General features: G+C 38.4%; 1 pseudogene; it reads right to left on the reverse strand.

The window, feature by feature from the left end:
- Positions 1–4180: 4180 nt before the first annotated feature.
- LOC149211937 (large ribosomal subunit protein uL3-like) overlaps positions 4181–20391 on the reverse strand; it is a 103202-nt pseudogene continuing 86991 nt past the window's right edge.

Below are 20391 nucleotides of genomic sequence, written 5' to 3' on the forward strand. Positions count from 1 at the left end.
TACTTTGTAATAGTGTGGGAAGGATAATTCCAAAGCTTGTCTTCACCCCTCTCTTGTTTGATCAAGCAATCAAGACCATGATGGTTGGAAGTATAATTTGGAAAAAACACCTTAAATGTGATTTGAGAGCTATCAAAGGCGTGGTTGGCATGGCTCGAGTATGAATTCCTCAAAGGGTATCTATCGTGCGTTTTTCATTAGGAAAGTGGTTGACTGAGATCATCTCATTTCATTCTTCTCTATTGTCATATTCATCCCTCCATCCATTCATTTCTACATCCATATCCCATCCATCCAAATGAGAATTTATCTCTGATGTCCCAACAAGAATCAATATCCCCAAGGACATATCAATTTGTCAGTGAAACAAAATATCTCTAAAAGGGAAAGCCCCAACCCCACCAAATTTTTGGGCTACTGGAACATTTGTCCCTCCACCCCTCTATCCAACCATGTGTCATGAGTTCTAGCTATTTCTAATCAAATCTATTCAGGGTAGTTCCAAGATCTCCACTAAAGAAAGGGAAACCCTATAATTGGTACAAGAAAATATTCAGGAATAAGAAAATTGTTAATGGAAAATGCATGGTATCCTTTTCAATTTTCTGTGAAATTTAATTTTTTCCATGGAATAAGAAATATTTTTTTTGAAATAAATAATACAACAGTGGATGATGAGTAAGTAAAGTAAATTAGTGAACAAAGAAAAACAAATATATCTACAAACTGACGTGTAGAGGAGAAGTGTCGAGATCTGACTTTAAAAAGAAGAGGTAGTGGGCGGGGAGAAGAAAGATCCATGTTACCCATAGTGCATATTTTATGTTCTGATTGCATCCTTTTCTGTAATGGGACGTGGAAAATAGGCCATGTAACAGATGAATTGTTTTCACTCTAACATGGAAAAGTTCATATTTGTGTAACAGAGAATCACAGTGATACATCTAGGGTGGGATAAATGATTCCCACATGAAAATATGAAAGATACAGTATCTTCAACTGTTAAAGGCATGGCAAGAACCATCGTGAGATGAATAAGAAAATCGTACAGTCAGGAATAAGAAAATTGCTAGTTCAATTCCATTATAAGCACCAGTAGAATATGAAATCACTTGGGTGGTTGAGATGTGACACTTTCGGGGGCACCAAAAATGTAGATCAACTGAAAATTTAGCCTCACCACAGACATCTGGATCAGTGCTACCATCGCAGAAATAGTGCCAAGTTGTAAAACAATGACAATTTATTGAAATATTTTAAAAGAAATTCAAAGCATATTTATCAATTACATAGTTCACTAGGACAAATCAGGTAGGTACTTTTTCAAAGTCAAAACCTTACATCCAAATAAATATAAGAAGAGTAACTTGTAGACAGTTTAGAAAAATTTTTTGGTTGATCCCATGACCAAAATAAAAAATTACATTTGGATTTGTTGAAAATGTTATGCTTCTTAGACCTGTAACTGAAAATTGATTACTTCAAAGTTCATTTAGCAGGCAATTCAGTGTGCATCAACAACTCAAGACATGGCTTCCAAAATACGAAATAAAGAAAACCTAACTTAAATATGAAGACTGGTAAGAAGTAAGAAGTTGTTGGAAGCACACCACTACCAATATTATAACCTCCATAACTGGTTGATCCATGATATGAGCCAACCCCATATAAAGATAATTATATACTTTCTGACATCTCCTGTCATGTGCATTATGACCAGGTAAATTGTAAGATGAAATGTTGGATATGCATTGAATTCCCCTGTCATATACACAATCACCAGGTGTTAACGGGAAAAGTGTCTATTCAGAACGACCCTATCCCACTAAGGTGTGACAGTGATCTTAGAAACAAACAGAGAAAACTACTTTTGTATTCTTCTTTATGAACTATAAACAAAGAGGAATAGGATGAACCAACCTGTGTCTTGCACTAGTCCTTTGATCCAATCTCTCTCTTCTTTGACATCTTCCAGCTACCTGCTTCCTTACTTGCCCAACTTCACCAAGTTCCTGTAAGATCACAGAAGAAGAAAACTACACAAAGACATGGATTTATATTCATAAATATCTTAGGATCAGATTTAAGCTAAACATACAAATGTAACAAGCATCAATGATACACAAGCATGTAGGAGAAACTCAAATAGTTTTATTGATATAAAAAGAAGATCCAGGAGGAGTTACAACCGATGATTCCTGATCCAGCATCAACCTCCCAGCAAAGAAGCCCCTCTTCACCTCCAACAAAGCATAAATCACCCAATACTCTGATATCTATCTCAAAACCAACAACAATTCTCTGCAATGTACAAAATTCCAGCCTCTGGATCTCTGGGATGAGGGATCCATATATAGATGTATGCAAGGAGGATGAGTCAGCTTATGATTTGACTAGTGTCTTCTCTCTGTCAGTTCTTGCTTCCACTTGGAGACTGAGAGCCTCTTACTCATCCTTGGTCGAATTCAGTGAGGCAAGTGTCATTGGAGAAGATTCTGGAAGCTTCCATTGTCTTTCCACCTCGCGGAATGACACTGCCATTTGTCATTTCCCGCTCAACACACCCTGATAGTGCATTTAGGTGCGTTGCAACGCACCTAGCTAGTGTATTTGGGTGCTATGCAATGCAGCTAGCCAGTGGAGCAGCTGAAATGATCCTGATTTGACTGATTCTGTGCAGTTTCTGGTGGAGAACTTCTGGGAGAAGCTGTAATTTGTTGACCTTGTTCCTTTAGGGGTCGGAACAACACTTTTAGGGACTTAGGATCCCTTGGTTTATGGACATTTCATGCTTGGAGCTGCAAGGCACAAAAATGTCTATAACACCAGGTAAATTGTAATATGGGATACTAGCCATTGGAGTAGTACGTTGTAAGTCAAAAAAAATATAACGGGAAAAGGCACTGGGATGGGTAGGTTTAGTAGGGAGCAATGAATAATAATTGGAAAGGGAAAAGGTACTAGGAGGGATAGTTTTAGGGAGAAACGAAGAAGAATTGGGAAGGGAAAAGGCACTAGGAGGGGAATGTTTAGGGAATAGTGAACCAAAAACAACACCAACACCCCCACCATCATTATCATTGCTATGACGAGCCTAATTAGTGTCAGTCCTAATGGATTTGTAGATCTTTTCCTCTCTTCCGTGTCTTTTTGTAACTGAACCACACATTTTTTAAGGTCTTTGGTAGGCATCTCGATTCAATTTTGTGCACTTCAATATCTTTGGAAATGGAGTACCAATCATGGCCACACACATGCCATTTTTTAAATCTCTCCCCACTAATACTTTCATTGCAATGCTTCCAAAGCATGAGATTGGTGTATGCACCAGCGACATGAAAATGAGAGACAGGCCACCAAAATTTAGAGTAATTACCTGAAGGACTGTTCTCTTTCCCGCACATAATCTTTGACAGATTGTAGTTAATAACTGTGATGCTAGGATTCTTCATGGCATTGTGAAAGAATGAGGGCTGCAAGATAAGGTACTCATCTCCATTGATGTTCAACAGAGGATATATGTTCTAATCACAGTGTATCTGAAACTGAGGATTGCCACAACCACTGTTAATTTTCCCAAAAGTATAGTTGAATTCAAAATCCCCACATGTATCCTAGAGACATCCATAGTACTCACTACTGAGACATAATTTTGGGATGCAGAGGAGGGGGAGGAGAAGGGTAGTTTCAATGACCATAAAGCAAAGTTCAGAAGCAGTGTGGACATTGAATTGGTAAGAATTAGAGTACATACTCCCATACTCTGCTCTGATTTTGGGGATAAAGAACTTAGTAATGCAGAATTCTACAAAGAAGACAAAGGAGATGAATGAGAATTTGCTTCTTGTAATGTGAAAAATCTAGTATCCCATCATTTCTAATTCCATGAACTAGCGATGCTTCTCTAGTCCATTGTGATGGTTGCTTGACAATAAATTCCACACGCCTTTATCTTTCGAAAAAGAACTATACATTGATCTAGGCTTAAATACTTTGTGAAGGGGAGGCGAATAAAGTGAATTTGATAGAAACTTATTAATGTCATGTTCACATGGTGTGACCAGACTATCTATATATATATATTTTAAATGCCTCCCAAAAATTAGTGCTCAATAAAATTATCTAAAAAATCCAATACATAACAGAGGATTTCAAATCAATATTCAAAATTAATCCTTGAAGTTAACCTCACCTGCAAAAAATCTATATGCAGGCATGGATGAAACATCAACAACTAGTATTAATTACCTAAGCCTTCAATTTACCAAAAATATTTGCCTTTTCCTAGGTTGTCTGGAATCGCCCATGCCCAAACTTAGAGGATGTGTCAATGAACTTCAACTTGATTTCCTCCAAGGCAGTATGAGAAGTCTCTTTCAACAATGACTATCACAAAGTAACCACCCGCTTCTTGGTGCCCATACAACATCCTCTGATCATAATGTAATCATCTTTTACCACACCATAATGAGGGAAACCACCCATTGGTGTTATATCCTTCTCAGTCCTATCGAATTCAGTCATTGCCTTGTGGGATTCTTGATCTTCCTTTCCAATCTTGTAGATCTTCTTATTCATCTCAGTATGATGATGGTAACCATTCTGACCAGACCTGGAAACAATAAAGGAAACCCTAGCTGGATGCCAAGCACCAATACAAGCTACCTTACACAAACCCCTGTGAGTTTTTCAGGGAAGTCTTGTAACACCCCACCTGGTTACCACACCTTCATAACCCTTACCCTTTGTGACACCAATAACATCAATCATTTCATCTTTTTGGAAAAGAGCATCAATAGGAACTTGTTTCTCAAAGAAGTTATACACATACTCTACTTTCTGGGCAATTTTTCCCCATTAACTTGTATTTCCATCAGGTGTGCCTTCTTCTGTTTCAATCCTTTCATATTCTTAATCTGGGTGTGAGAAAGAACCCTAATGACGGTTCCATACTTCTTCATTTTCTCGAGCTCCACTTGGATCTCCTTCTTACCCTCCTCGAAATCATACTTCTTGGCGTATTTAGTGAAAGCCTTCTTCTTAGCCCAGTACCAGTATTTGTATCATCCCCATCTCATCTAGTCCAGAAATAATCCCTTTTGTTTTGTAAGGAGTGCTGTTGGGGTATGGCTGCACCATTTTCTTTGGCAATATAAAATAGCCATCACATTTTAGAAAAACAACCCAAACTCTCAAATTGCTAAATCCAAAAAGGCACCATTCATTTGGTAAAAACATGGAGTTGATTGTATAGTTTATTGTGTGATAATATATCTTATCGTAATGCACCCCCGATCCAGGAATTCATTTATTGCACAAAAAGACAAAGATTGATTTCTTTGATTTGAGCTAGCAAAGCTCAGGGATGTAACATAATTCCATTCTTATTAGACAATCATTTTTAATCTTTTCCACGTAACTGGACAATATATTGAATTTACTTAAAAACAAATAGCATACATTGTAGAACAAGGTATTATAGATCACGTGGTCAAACACTCAAATCAGTAACACATCGTAATAGACACCATTTTGTTTTGCAATAAATAACCAATGCATACATCCATATAAAATATTTCGCTCATTTTAGATCATAACAACTTCAAGAATGCAAAAATACTGAAATATTTTGCAGATATCATTTTCAAGGGATCAGATTCTTTTACAACTTCAGATAACACATAATTTATAGTGCCCCTGAGAGGAAAAAGTATCTGCATTTTCAAGGGATCAAATTCTTTTACAACTTCAGATGACACATAATTTATAGTGCTCCTAAGAGGCAAAAGTAATCTCACCAGCTTTCAGAAACTTAAGTAGAAAAACAAACTAACTGCTAGAATAAACAATGTAAACTTTTAAACGGGAACCCATACTGTTACCCGGTTTGTAGAGATAGCAAAAAAGTGACCCGATTTTGAAAATGGGTGATGCAGAACACACATGTGTTTTTTGGAGCTTAGTTTTTGGCACTATAAATTTTTTTATGTACATTGCGTTTTATAATGGTAGTGTTTTTTATGCTGATTTAAAAATGTGGTAATTCTACACCAAGCCCTTTTTTTAAAAGGCTTTTTTTTTCTAATGTATGAAATGTAAATAATTATTTTGTAAATTTAATAATTTTTGAAGTGGTATTTTTCTTCATATTTTCTTGTTTTTATTTTAATTTTATTTTTTTGTAGTGAGGTTTTTATTATTTCGCATATTTAAAGAAGAAGGTCGATATTTTGAATTTTCGATATTCTACATATTTATACATCGTTAATTAATTTTTCAATCCACAAGAAATAATTGTTTCTAAAAAACAATATTTTTTAACAATGGACATGAAAATAGCCTTTTTTAACATAAATATAATTAAAAAACTACACGTTTTGATAATTTTTTGCTACAATTGACATGCGAAAATCACAATTTTTATACTAAAATTTTAACTAAAAATAGATAAATAATAGTTTTTTTAAATAAATTTCATGTCAAAAAAAAAGAATAATCACTTTTCTTTTCAAAAAATAATGATTAACTTAAAAACTAATGCGAAAATAAGATATTACAAATATTGAACGCATAATAACCTTAATTGAGTGTATATTCTTCTCATAAAATGTCAAAGTCAAAACATTGCAAGTATAACTACTTAATAGTTACAAAAAATGAGCTTGATTTCTAAGCATAGCTTAAATTTAATCAACAATGTCACGTAATCCAAACTCGTCGTCCTCTAGAGTTTCATCATTGTCTTCTTCTACAATATTTTCTACTTCCTTTTGCTCATTTTTGTCTTCTAATGGATCTTTGATGTCTGTGAATCTCCCAATGTATGTCTTTCCAAACATCCCATGTAATGGTGGTCGAGGTTCCTTTGCCTTTTTTGCCACACGTGATTCACTAAAGTCCCCTTTCTTCAACCCAATTTCATGCATTGCATCTAGAAGAAATTGAAGAGCATTAATTCTTTGCTGAATGAAATTGCACTGTAATGGATCTTTTTCAATTGCAATGCAATTTCTTCCTTTTTGAAGGCAACATGCTATTGTTGTACCTAATTGTCAAGCACAAAAGAAATAATGAAGTAAATTAGTACAATGACATATTAATTAAAAAAATAACATATTGAAATTCAATTCTATATAATAAAACTTACCTGAGTCAGAAAATAAATCTAGAACCCAATCTCCTTCATTTGAACATATGTCTATAAGATAGTTAATCAATAATTGTGGTTTTTGATAAATGTTAACTATCTCTCCTTTTGCTTCTTTGTCTTCATATGTTAGTTTTCTCACAACAACATCATAAGTCAGTGTTTGGCTATGACTCTTTCCGTCTACCTGATTAAAAATCATAGACATATAGCTATCATCTTTTGCCCAACTATCAATATGAATGAACTCACAATCATTTATAAATACTTGATCGTCATGGTTAAGAAGATTTGACTTTTGCCTGTAACATGAAATAGTAAAAGTTCAATCAACTTGTACATAAATGAATTTTTCAACATTAATCAAATATACATTTTAAACGTTTTACCATGTAAGTTGCATCCTTGAATTTGTTTTCCCTTTGAAGCTTCACAATATCATTGTCAATTGTGTGTCTGAATGAAATGTTACAAATCTCCAAAATGGTGATGACGTGACTTCTACAAATCCCGCAACCACTTTACTAAGAGCTTGATAAGTATAAGGGTCACTATCATAGTCAATGTTTGGAATATTGAAACCATGGGGAATATCTGGAATAACTAGGGCATACTCAGTTTTAGGTATGAGTTTAGCAATGTCTTCACTGTCGCCTTGTATTACTTAATATTGAACAGTGTCTAGCCCATTCCAAATGAAATGAGTAAGAGTTGGATGAAGTTCAACATTCTTAACACGTTGCTTCCTCAGTCTTTCGATCTTTATTTTTCAATAAAGGTTCTGAAGCTACTTGGCACTCCATTATCATCCTTCTTCATCTTTTATAAAATAAACAAATATATGTGTAAGTTATAAATTAAAAATAGTACACAGATGAATAAAAATTAATTTGTAAATCAAGATACCTTTTTAAATGCAAGATAAAAAGCTTTTAATGTTGACGTAGAACTTGAATCTAGATAGTTGCGTACAACATCATCCCAACTATCTTCATTCAACAATCTAACCATTTGTTCTTGAATTTTCATGTAAATTTTGTGACTGCATAGATAAAGTAACAAAAAGTCAATATAATGATATGTATAACAAATACTACCAAGAACAACATGTCTTATTTAAAGAAAATTATATTCTAGAAATAAATAAAAATAATTCAACAAACTTACTTTTGAAATTCCTCAGACATTTCCTCCAATGATAATTCCCCTGACTTCACACGAGATTATATTGTTTTGACAATTTTTTCATCTTTCACTCCTTGCATTGCTCTCCAAGGTGTGATAGTCATATCTTCTGGAAGCTGCTTCAATTCACGACCTGATTTATTGCTGCCACATATCAATGGCTTAGACTTTTTGACCTTCTGGTTTTTAATGCCAATGTTTTCCCACATGTTAAAAATCTCATCAATCAACTTCCAAACATCTCTAGTTCTAAATGCCAATTGGAAAATGTTATCAACACCTCTAAATATCTCACTAGGAAGGTTGCATTTTCCACCTTTTGAATTGGGTTTATCTTCAATTTGATAGCCTATTTCCATACAACATTCCCTTCGGAAATCTGCAGTAACATTTATCCTATCCTCGCCACATTTTTCTTGAAATTCACTATGAATAAATCTAACCCTTTGGATGAAAGTCATAGACATCCTATATTCATTATCTAAATTATGATCCCATGCCACTAAAATTGCTTCTGTATCCAATAAACCAGCAGGAATGATACACTTCATTGTTTCAAAATGTGGGTTATTGGGATATTCCTTTATCAATTGTCTTTGAGCTTCTACAGAATGGTTCCCCCCAAGCACATAATAATTTTATTCAAAACATTTTGACTTATCAAATGATTCTTTGTTGGGAACTTGAACTGGATCAACAAGAAGCACATAATTAACCACATGAGCATATGGATTGTACCTCATCAATGTCTTCAAGTTGTGAACATGCAGATGGTGTGGCTTTCTGACTTGATCTTGACATTGTCCTTCACTTGCCTTATAGGTTTGTCTAAAATTAAGCTGAAATGTACGACCACCATCAATTAAGTTTTTCTTTGTCAAATTCTGTCGAATGGAATTTTGTTTTGTTTTGATAATGCCATCCTCTAAATCAGCTCCTGGTGTAACGATTTCTCTGCTTTCTTTTGAAGTTTCAGTAGGTTCTTGACTGCTGGTAATGACTACTTCAAAATTTTCAACTTTACTCTTCTTCGTCATAACATTCTCAACAGATTTATTCTTGGCCATTGTTACTTTTGGTATTTTACGGCTCTTCTCAGTTCCAATGTCATCTTCAGTAACGAAAACATATGCTTCACTGTCAGTTTCAACTTCATCATCCTCAAAAGTAACATGTCTACCCTTGCTAGATTTATCCACTAGAGGCCTTTTTTTCTGATCCTTTGGATGTAGTTTTGTAGCATCATCAATTACTACATTTTGCTTGTTTTCCATATTTTCTTCTGACACTGAGTAAAAACTACTGACAACTTTCATTATATCATGCTTTATGAAATGAATGCCTCCCAACCTAATTGAACAACTTTCAACAAAATTCTGCCAAACAAAATATCATATGTCAATAAAAACAAAATTAAAAAAAATATAGCTTGACACTTTCAAGAAAGAAAAATACAAATATAAATAACAATACTTACGATGTTTTATTTCATCCCATTTATGATTTGTTTACACAACTTTGTAGATACCTCTATCATGTCATACAATGAATATGTTAGTCTATATTTAATCCTTTCATGTGACTTGGGAGCTTTTGTAAGTATGTAAACAACTTCAGTGTCCAGTACGGAACACATATCTATGACTTTTCCCATCAGCTCAAAAATTCCATTTTCATTCGGTATATCAATATATAGATATATATTCACATTTTGGCTTTCTCTTTCTTTTACATACCAGATTCTTGATGGGAATTTCACCTCTTTTGAATTCTTCCAGTCTAAAATCATCTTCTTATCATTTGAGGTACTTGAAAAATTTGTAGCCATGAGCTCAGGTGGAGTTCATTCATCAATGTTTTTTGAAGATGCACCTTTAAGAGTCTTTGGTCCAGACAGATTCACAAAAATCTTCTTTGATGCCATTTTCCTGAAAAATAGAAACACGTAAATAAGGAAATAATAAAAACATATTAACTTAAATCCACAACGAAAATATATCATAAATTTTTAATTTGTATAATCAGATAGTTGAAATTAAAAAAATATTAACACTAAAAAATGACAGAAGCCCACCGCCACCACCCCGTCCATCCGCGGAGTGGTGGGCGATTTCCCCAACCCCTACCCCCCATGCCCCCCTCCTACCCCTCCTCCCCCCCAACCGACCCACGCCACGCCACGCCATGCCACCCCACAATCGGACGGCTAACCAACCCCACCCTTACCCCCCTTCCACCCCACCCCCCTACGCCCACGCCACCCCACCCCCCAACCACTTCCGCCCCACGCCCCCCCTACTCCCCTTCCCCCCCTACCCCCTAACCCCCCTAACCCCTGCCCCCCTGTCGCACGGAATGAGTCGATCTTGCGGACAAGATAGACCTTCCTAGAATCTAAAGAAGACCTAACGACAAGCAAACCAACCAGACACTATCTTTCTCTAAATATGCTTCAATAAACAATAGAAAACAAAGGTTTTTAGGGCCTACCTTTGGTCCAACGCAAGCTTGTGGATGCCCTCGCTCCTTTGATCCGAATGAGCTCCTTTTCGTGAAACTGCAAACACAAACAAAGCAAACACATTAAATAGCACCTGAAAAACCAATTGCATAAAACATATTTAACATGAAAGTCAAGGAGTCCATGAAACAAATAACATAAGATACTTGTTGAGAAAAATGAGTTTGATTGTATTAATTCAAAAGAAGAAGAACCTTACAACCTTTGCCTTGACGCTGTACAAACTCCTCCTAGGGTCCAACAAGATGTCTCCTCTACTTTGACAAGTTTCACTCACTCTTCAATAAAACCAAGAGGTATGTGATCTCTCCTCTCAAGCTCAACCAAAGAGTCTCAATTTCACCAGCATTTACCCTCAAAATGTTCAGCTTCTAACCTCCCTAGTCCTCACCCCAATGCCTGTATTTATAGTGCAATGGAGGGAAGTTACTAGGTCCTCCTTCAAAGGGATAAAGCTCTCCTTCAAAGGGATATCTCCTTTAGTCAAGGGATTAGCTCCTTCTCTTTTGGGATGCATGAACCACCTCAGAGCGAACAATCCACGTCAAAACTCCTTCTAGAAAACTCTAGAATTAACCCAAAGTGAGTTTTTTAAGATAAAAATTGCGCCTTTTGACTTTCACAGGGGTCCGCACCTGCACCGTTAGGAACAGAGTGGGTAGGTACACAGCTTTTGTACACAGAAGGTGCGGGACCGCAGTTGACCATGAGAGAAAGTGCAGAACCAGAGTTACATTGAATTTTAATGTCTTTCTCCCACTTTCAAAGCTTGATTTGAAGAGCTGAGGTCCTAGACTTGCTTAGGAGGATAGTACAAGTGATGATATACCCATATTGATTGCAAATAATCATGGTGACGATATTTTTGTGTAACAGATTTGCCCCTAAAGTGCGAAGTCTGTAGTAGATGAGGATTTTATTTATCATATAGGAAGAGTGAAGTACTTTATCATTTTGAGGATTATCTTGTGGAGAGCCCAGTCAGAACCTGTAAAAACATTCAATGCAAGATATATATATATGAGATCATATCATCGCTGAGTTAGGCATTCCCATACTCAGATCAAAACTAACTAGAAAACCTATCTACTGTCTGATACAGGAATGATCTTGTAAAACATCATAAGTATAGACTCGTGTGAACACAGTATGGACGCAGCCATCTGTTTATGAATAGTCCACAACATAATGAATACAAAATTCCTCGCAGCCTGGATGGTGGAAACTAGATCCAGGGTCTTCATTTCTATATCCCGAAATAGTACGATTCTATCCATGCGAATAAATGTGTTGATGTCGAACATGGTAGAAACCACTAAATTACCAGTCAATGATGTAAACTGTTAACAAGTGTGAGAGAAACCACCAGTGATGTCAATGGCTCTCAAAGTACCCAGTACAATCCACAAGATGTGAGTAAATGTGTTGATGTCGAACATGTCACGGAATCCTTCGATCGAAAGTCAATGATGTAAACTGTCGTCAAAGGCGAGAAACCTGCCATTGAGGCATGCAGATTTCAAGGTACTGACGATTTCTAGATCATCTTTCTAGATAATTAGCTGATGTCGATAGAAAGCGATCCGTCGTAGGCAAGCCCACAACACGAAATCATAGATCAAGTTGAAGAAATTTAGTTGCAAGGACTGACTCAGGGATGGTCAAGATGGATGACAGATATTTTGCAGATGAATGGCTTATTGGCAGTGACCTCTTGAACACATAACGACACAACAGATGGCTTGGTGACAATTGACCCAAAGTTAATACCTAGAAACCGGCTAAAGACTTTTAATGTGGTTTTATCAATTGTTAGGCAAAGGATTTCCCAACCCAGGTGAATAAAAGTGTCGTGTTCAAGAGTGGTTACAAAGTATGACAAACAGACTCATTTTCCTCTCTTTTCCCCCACCATTTCTGGCAAGTACCTCTTTATTTTGACAAGCTTGAGGAGGATAACATTTGTTTGATTATAAGCTCATCCTTCGGATGAGTCCAACTTAGTTTAGATTCGAACTCTAAGAAGGAGTGGTTCGTTCCTGTTTGTAATTGAACAGGTCCTTTACTGTGAAATTTTAACGAGTCCAGTATAGGAGAAACTCGGTGTTTTTCAATTTTAGAGAGTCTGAAAAAAGTTAAGAAGACTCCAGGGTTGACCTTTTTCGTAAATTTGTCTCCCAAGCCCAAAAAAGTATAAAATAATACTTGAGAGAACCGCTTGACCTTTTACGACCAAGGAGTACTTTTCGTTATTAGTGTCGTTATTAGTGTCACTGATCCGAAAAAGTAAAAAAGCGATCAATGACACGTCGTTTTATAACCAATATCGAATTTGAAACGACAAAAATCCGGCAATCTTTTCATGTTTTTTACGGTCGGAAAAGAGCTGTAAGTGGACCGTCTTTTAATTCCATTTTAACGAGTGTAAAAGAAACGCTCGGCAATTTTTTCATGTTTTAGGAGTCAGAAAAGGGCTTAAAGATGACTCTACTTGTTTTTTTCGTTGAAAATGATAGATTTCGCCTGAATAATCCTGTATTCTGCACAAAGACACAAACATTACTCATACCCGTTTGAAATGGATAAAAATGTCGTAAAATACCTTTTCAAAGTGAAACATAAAAAAATTTGCAATTCATTTACTCAAAAAACTTATAAAAAGGGGTTTTGACAATTCATTTTTACCGTTCGAGTTTGGGTGAGAAAATAGTGTTTTTGCTTAGAAAACTTCCCGTGAAGATTGTGGAAAATCCAACCGTCGGAATCGAGCGCCGTCTTCTCCAGGTAATCCACATCATCTTACTCTTCATTTTCAACCGTTTATTTTTTTGATTTAGTCCCTCATTTCATTTTTTGGGAGGGTTTTTAGGCGCAAAACCCGCGCGCGGGGGTCTGCAGGTTTACCATTGCGGACCCCGACTTTTTCTCCATTGGGAAAAAGCTCGGGGTCCGTACCTTCCGTGTAGACAAAGTGCGGACCCACGCACTGTGTCTAACGTGGAGGGTGCGTACCCGCCGCAAGGGTTTCGAACCCAAAATTTCTCAAAAATGGACCAATCAACAAGTTTTCTAGCAATCTAATTAATTTTATTCTTGATGCAGAGAATATATCATGCTAGATTGGCGCGAACGGGAGCATGAGGACGTGGATACCGCCGCATGGAATCATCAGCCTTCACTTGATGCTTTGAGGGCATGCGGACTGTACAAGTTCTGGACCATTCCTGGCATGAGGGCTCAGGTAGATTTCTTACAGTGGCTGGTTGACCGATGGAGCGTACAGGACCAGTGTTTCTTCATTGGCGGGCACTGGCTCGAAATCGAGCCGGAGGACATTTATTTCTTGACTGGTTTGCCTAAGAGAGGTGAGGACTTGACTCTATACGGGACTAGGCCAGGTGGCCAGTCTGTCGATAGCCTCCGGCTAGAGTACTGCAACAGCCAGGCTAAAGACAAAGGGATAGACATAAAAACCATATCCCGTCCTGAGCTCATGGTGATTGCGTTTACTGTCACCAGACTTTGCGGAGCTGCCGCATTACATGTTGCCACCGGATCCCAGATGCGTATGGCAGTTGATTGCTTTTAAGGCACCATCTTCAACTGGTGCAATGCTGTGCTGGCCAATGTGAAAGGCCAACTGACCAGGGCCAAGAGCGGATGACTAAAGACCTTTGGTTATGGGGCTTTGGTCATGAGTTTTGGCCTGGAGAGGGTTCCTATGCTGATCCCACAACATCTTACTGTTGGAGCTGGGCTTCCTCGAGAGCCCAAACTGATGCGATGGGTCGCAGTCATGGCCCGTCACCCGGACGAGAGGACAGAGGTTGCTCGGTTCAAACCTGAGTATTTCCAATGGTTGGAAAACCAGGTTTTTGCCATTCAGGACTTCCCTTATGCTGGGATAGATTTCCGTGGTGACCCAGACATGGCTCTTCCACCAGGAGAGCAGTGGGATGAGTCAGGTAAAATCCTTTTCAACTTTTCTATTTAAATTTTTTTTATTTTTGCATCGTCTCAAAACTGATAGTAAAAATTTAAAATGCAGATGTGGGTCCACAGCGACCAGCCGCTCTCCGGCCTTTCGAGAGGAAACAACCAGTTGCACCCTTGCCAGCCCCACAGGATGAATCAACAGAGGTTTTGGCCGAGTTGGAGGGCCATCTTGAGTGCTTGACAGGGGATATTCCTGAGACCACTATAGACGACATTCCTCGTCGACTTCAGTGCTATGTGATTGGAGTCCTGGGACCTTTTAGGAGGTTCCTTTGCAAGGTGGCCCGGGCAGTGGTTTCTTATAGAGATCATCACCAGTGATAGGATGATCGCCTTTTGTGGGCACATGTGACATTTTGTTTTTTGTACTTATCATTTTGCCGATCATAAGGTGTTTTTCAACCTATGATCGAAGACGATGTATTTTTTGACACACTCCTATATATATATATATATCACTCTTACCAGCTTATCTTGTAAATCATATTATGGAATGGTTTTAAATTTACATGTATGATTATTGCAAATGTCTATTTAACATTCGAGAAGCAATTGCATCTGCTAATGTATTTAAAGACCTTGGAATATGCTGATATTCAATGTAATCAAATTCACGTTCCAAGAGACGCACTCTCAAAAATAATCTTAATAACACTGGATTTCTAATGGCATACACTCTATTAAGCTGTAATACAACGAGTTCAGAATCTAACCTCACTATCAAACTCCGAATCCCAAATGAAATAGATTCAGACAATAACTCAATCACTGCACTGTACTCTGCAATGTTGTTTGTTGTTTGACCGAGGCTTACCCCATGCATAGAAACTAACTCGTCAGAGGGTGAATAGATAACCCAAGCTGCGGAAGAGATGTTCCGTGTATTACGACAAGCACCATCAGCAAATCCAATGTATGTTTGGAGAGGCATCGACATCTGCAATATCAAGAGTAAAACCAAGATAAGCAGGAATAATGACGAAAAAACACTCTCTAAGCTAAGCACACTTTTGTTTTTAAACTAAAACACACCAGCTAGAAAGAAAAACTATCCTAACTAAAAATCTCCATACCCCATTCTTTTAAGCATAGTACCTCTTCAAGTAAAGGCCATTTCTGGGTTTACCTAAAGAGTCCCCGTCAAAGTCTACCAACTCATAGGCCCCTTTTGCTAGCTTTCGCTTGAAAATATAGGGCCCATGCCACATAGGAACGAATTTTCCAGCACCTAATTTATCATTAGCTTGATCATACAATAACACTAGGTCTCCTTCCGAAAAATTTCGAGGGGTCACATTCCGATCATACTGAGCTTTCATACGTTTTGCGTGAGTCTCGATCGCCAATGCAGCATCACGTCGATTCTCATCTAATTGAGCTAAGTATAACAAACGCTTTTCCTCTTCGGAAGTAGCTGGAAGTAACTCGATGGCCATTTGCAGTGACGGGATTTCGCACTCAATGGGTAACACGGCTTCCAAACCATAAACTAGTTGGAAAGGAGTGAACCCTGTTGATGTTTTTACTGAAGTTCGGTACACCCAAAGCGCTGAAAATAGCATGTTTTGCCAATTCGACCGATGAATCCTAATGATTCGTCGGATCATGATAACTAAAACTTTGTTGATGGACTCAACCAGACCATTCGCTTGTGGATAATAAGGAGTTGAACTATCGTGACGTAAACCAAGCTGGCCTGTAAGTTCGGTCATCATAACGTTTCGAAAATGACGCCCATGATCAGTGATTATCGCTTGTGGGACACCAAACCTAGCAATTATATGATTGAACATGAAAATTGCAGCTGTCTTGCCGTCTGCCTCGAATGTAGGCATCGCCTCGGCCCACTTAGTAAAATAATCTACCGCAAGGATGATATACGCATGCCCCCCGGCCGAGTGAGGGTTACATGTAATAAAATCGATACCCCATTTGGCAAAAGGACCAACGAAAATTATAGGGTGGAGAGGAGCGGGTGGAGCGCGCATCTTACGATAAAAAATCTGGCAGTTGTGGCATTTTCGGACCGCCGTAATACAATCTTTAAATAAAGACGGCCAGAAGTAGCCAGCGCGCAATATCTTTTGGGCTGTGGCATACCCAGACATATGACCGCCACATGCTCCAGAGTGACAGTCATTTAGAACCCTTTCAGCCTCTTTGTGAGTTAAGCAACGTCGAAAAATAGAATCCGCCCCACGGCGATAAAGAGTATCTCCAATAATTTTGAATTGTTGGGACTGGAAGCGAATTTTCCGACGTTCCGACTTTGAAATTTCTAACCGAAAGGATTGGGTCTGGAGATAGACGATGATATCCCCATACCACGGATCTAAAGTGCTGATTAGAAACAAAGATTCGTCCGCAATGGGCTCCTCTGCCACAGTTTCCGTGTCAGCACGCGGGAAGTCACACATTAACTCTGCAAAAACTAAAGATTTCTTAGACTTAGATTTCTCAAACTCCAAGTCGAACTCCTGCAGGATAACGATCCATTTAGAGTACTTGCCCCCTAGCAATTGTTTGGTCAAAATGTAGATCATAGGGTTGCAATCCGAAATGACTGTAGTTTTGCGTAGTAAAATGTAGTGACGAAAACGTTGGACAGCTTGAACGGCTGCCAATGCCAATTTCTCCACATGTGAGTATTTTAGCTCAGTTGGATTTAACGTTCGACTAAGGTAATATATCACATGTTCCGTTCTGAATTCATCTTCCTGAACTAAGACCATTCCAATGGTGGAATGGGAGGCGACGAGATACAAAAAGTAATCCTGGTTGTAGTTGGGAGGATGCAACAACGGTGCATGGGTCAACGCGTGTTTGAGTGCATCAAAAGATTTCTGAGCTATCTCATCCCAAGAAAATTGAGTATTTTGTTTCAACAACCGTGTAAAACCCTTTGTAACCTCGGCGTAGTTAGGAATGAATCGTCGTAAAAAGTTTGCTTTCCCCTGCAAACTTTGGAGTTGGCGAAGACTCGAAGGAGGAGGCAAATTGATAATAGCTTCGACCTTCGAGGGATCAACGCGAATGCCGGCTTTCGAAACTACAAATCCCAGCAATCGACCCGTTTCTATACAGAAGACACATTTGTGTGGGTTCAACCGAATACGATAATGCCTACACCTCATAAAGATTGCTCGTAAGTGGACGAGGTGATCAGCTCGATGTAGTGAATGAGCAGGCAAGTCATCGAGATAGGGTTGCACAATGTGCTTGATGTCATGAAACGCATAAGACATCGCCCTCTGAAAAGTTGCTCCGACATTCTTAAGCCCAAAAGGTAATTTGCAATAAGCAAATGTCCCCCATGGACAAATGAAAGCCGTTTTTGGTTGATCGGCAGGTAGAATGTTGATTTGATTGTATCCGGAAAACCGTCCATAAAGGAAAATATTTCGCTGTCGGCACAATCATCAATGATTTGATCGATATAGGGAGTTGGGTAGTTGTCCTTTGGACAAGCTCGATTAATGTCCCTATAGTCGATGCATATTCTTATTGTTCCCTGTTTTTTGTTAACCAGAACAATATTCGATACCCAATCCGTTAACGGGATCGGATAAATGAAACCTGCTTTCAACTTCTGCTTTAATTGCAGCAGCTTTTCGTGGGTGAATCTGACGCAAACGTTGTCGGACGGGTTTAGCATCCGGGTAAGTCTTGATCTCATGAACAACAATCGCGGGATCAATTCCTGGCATTTCCTCATAGGACCAGGCAAACACGTCGCAAAATTCTTGAAATAGGGCCTTATATAATTGGATTTCGTCATCTGTACACGAGGCACCTATATGAATGTTCTCAACAATTCTGGGCTTAACCGAAATGTCAATGGGAATAGTTCGAGAGATGTTTCCCAAATTTAACTCTAAATCGGGATGTTTCATTGGATTCTGAGGTTCCTTGACATATTCAGTCGTAAAGATTGATGAGAAATCATTTTCAAAACGATCATCCTCAGGTAAAAACGAAGATCTGTGATGGAGATCTTCCCATGGTAAATCATCTACACATAGGATTTCACGAATTTTCTCATCAGAGTGAACAAGTTCAGAAAACATAGTTAAATCCGAGGTTGATGTGAAAAGTGATCCCTCACGGACCACATTCATTAAGTCATTTTCGGTTGAACACGTGTCGGAAAAAAACTGCACGGCTTCATAGGCAATTTCATATGGACTCAAAGGCATGGAATTACCAAATGAGTCTATTTCAGATTCAGAAGGAATGATCCAAGGATCGTCATAAAAAATAGTGTCTGATGTAATCATATGAATGGTTGCAAATGAAGATGATGCGTTGATTGGAGGAAAAGGAAAAGTTCCCAGTAAATCGGCATCTTTAACTAATCCTACTCCAACATCCTTATATGGGATAGTCGTTTTACCGACATGCTGAATACTCTCCGAAGAGGCTGGGTCGGATGAAAAGTAAGCCAGCTGGTCTATTGTTACGATCTTTCCATTATGTGGAAACTTTATGACTCTAAAGACCGATGAAACGACCGCTGTCATAGCGTAAGACCAACTTCGACCCAAGAGAAGGTTGTAGTCTAGAGGGGCATCAACCACCTCCACATCTAGACTAACGGTTTTTCCTTCAACCCCTATAGGCAAATCCTGTAGAATGCCAAAAGGATGAAACCCACGGCCATCAAAGGCCTTAAGAATTGTCGGGGATTGATTTAGTGAAGGAGAACCAAGCGATCTCCAACACTGTATCGACATAATACACGTTGAGGCTCCCTCATCAATTACAGTCCGATGAATAGGCCTGTTTTTGACTATCACTGGGATCTGGAAAGCCATTTGATGAGGCAACCACGGTGTACTATTTTCTAGATCAAAGATTATTAGGTTCGGGTCCTGAACATCAACAGCTCCTATAGCCGACAAAAGTAATTTACGCTGTGCTGGGCATGATTGCAGCACTTCCAAAGCCGACATTGCTGAGGGTGAAACAGCTAAATCCTCAACAATGTTATAATTCTGAGCCGCTCTCGCATGTGGATTGAAAGCTGACTTTCGAAGTATACCCTTGGCGAGCGGTTTGATTACTAAGTCTGGATTAGGTTTCTCGATCTGTAGTGGATCGGAACCGGGAGCTGAGGTTGATGGATTAGAATGAGAAGATTCTGCTTCTTTGCCATCAACAGAACTTTTACTATCATAATCTTGCGATCGAGTCACAATCCTTACATGGGACATCATCAATATGGGTTCTTCATTGGTACTCGAGGAAGAACCTATCATCTTGCTATCTTGATTTGGAAATGGATCCTTCAAAACAGCAGGAGTTTGGGAACCTTTGACGATCTTCGCAACCTCTGCTCGATGAGGGTAGTCTCTTGTAAAATGTTCTTCGTCACAAATGAGACATGGATAACGAGGTTTGTGCTTTTCATCATTGGATTCCGCCTTTTCAGATTTCTATTTTGAACTTTTGTCCGTATTATTCAGCGGAAACCTCTGCAGAAGAATCTCCTGTTGGGGAATCAGGCAAGGTTATGATAGGAGAATAATTCTTGGAAGACTTC

Source organism: Pinus tabuliformis, chromosome 1_1 (genome assembly GCF_031772625.1).
Source record: "Pinus tabuliformis cultivar Carrire ecotype Pingquan chromosome 1_1, CPIR1, whole genome shotgun sequence".
NCBI lineage: Eukaryota > Viridiplantae > Streptophyta > Pinopsida > Pinales > Pinaceae > Pinus > Pinus tabuliformis.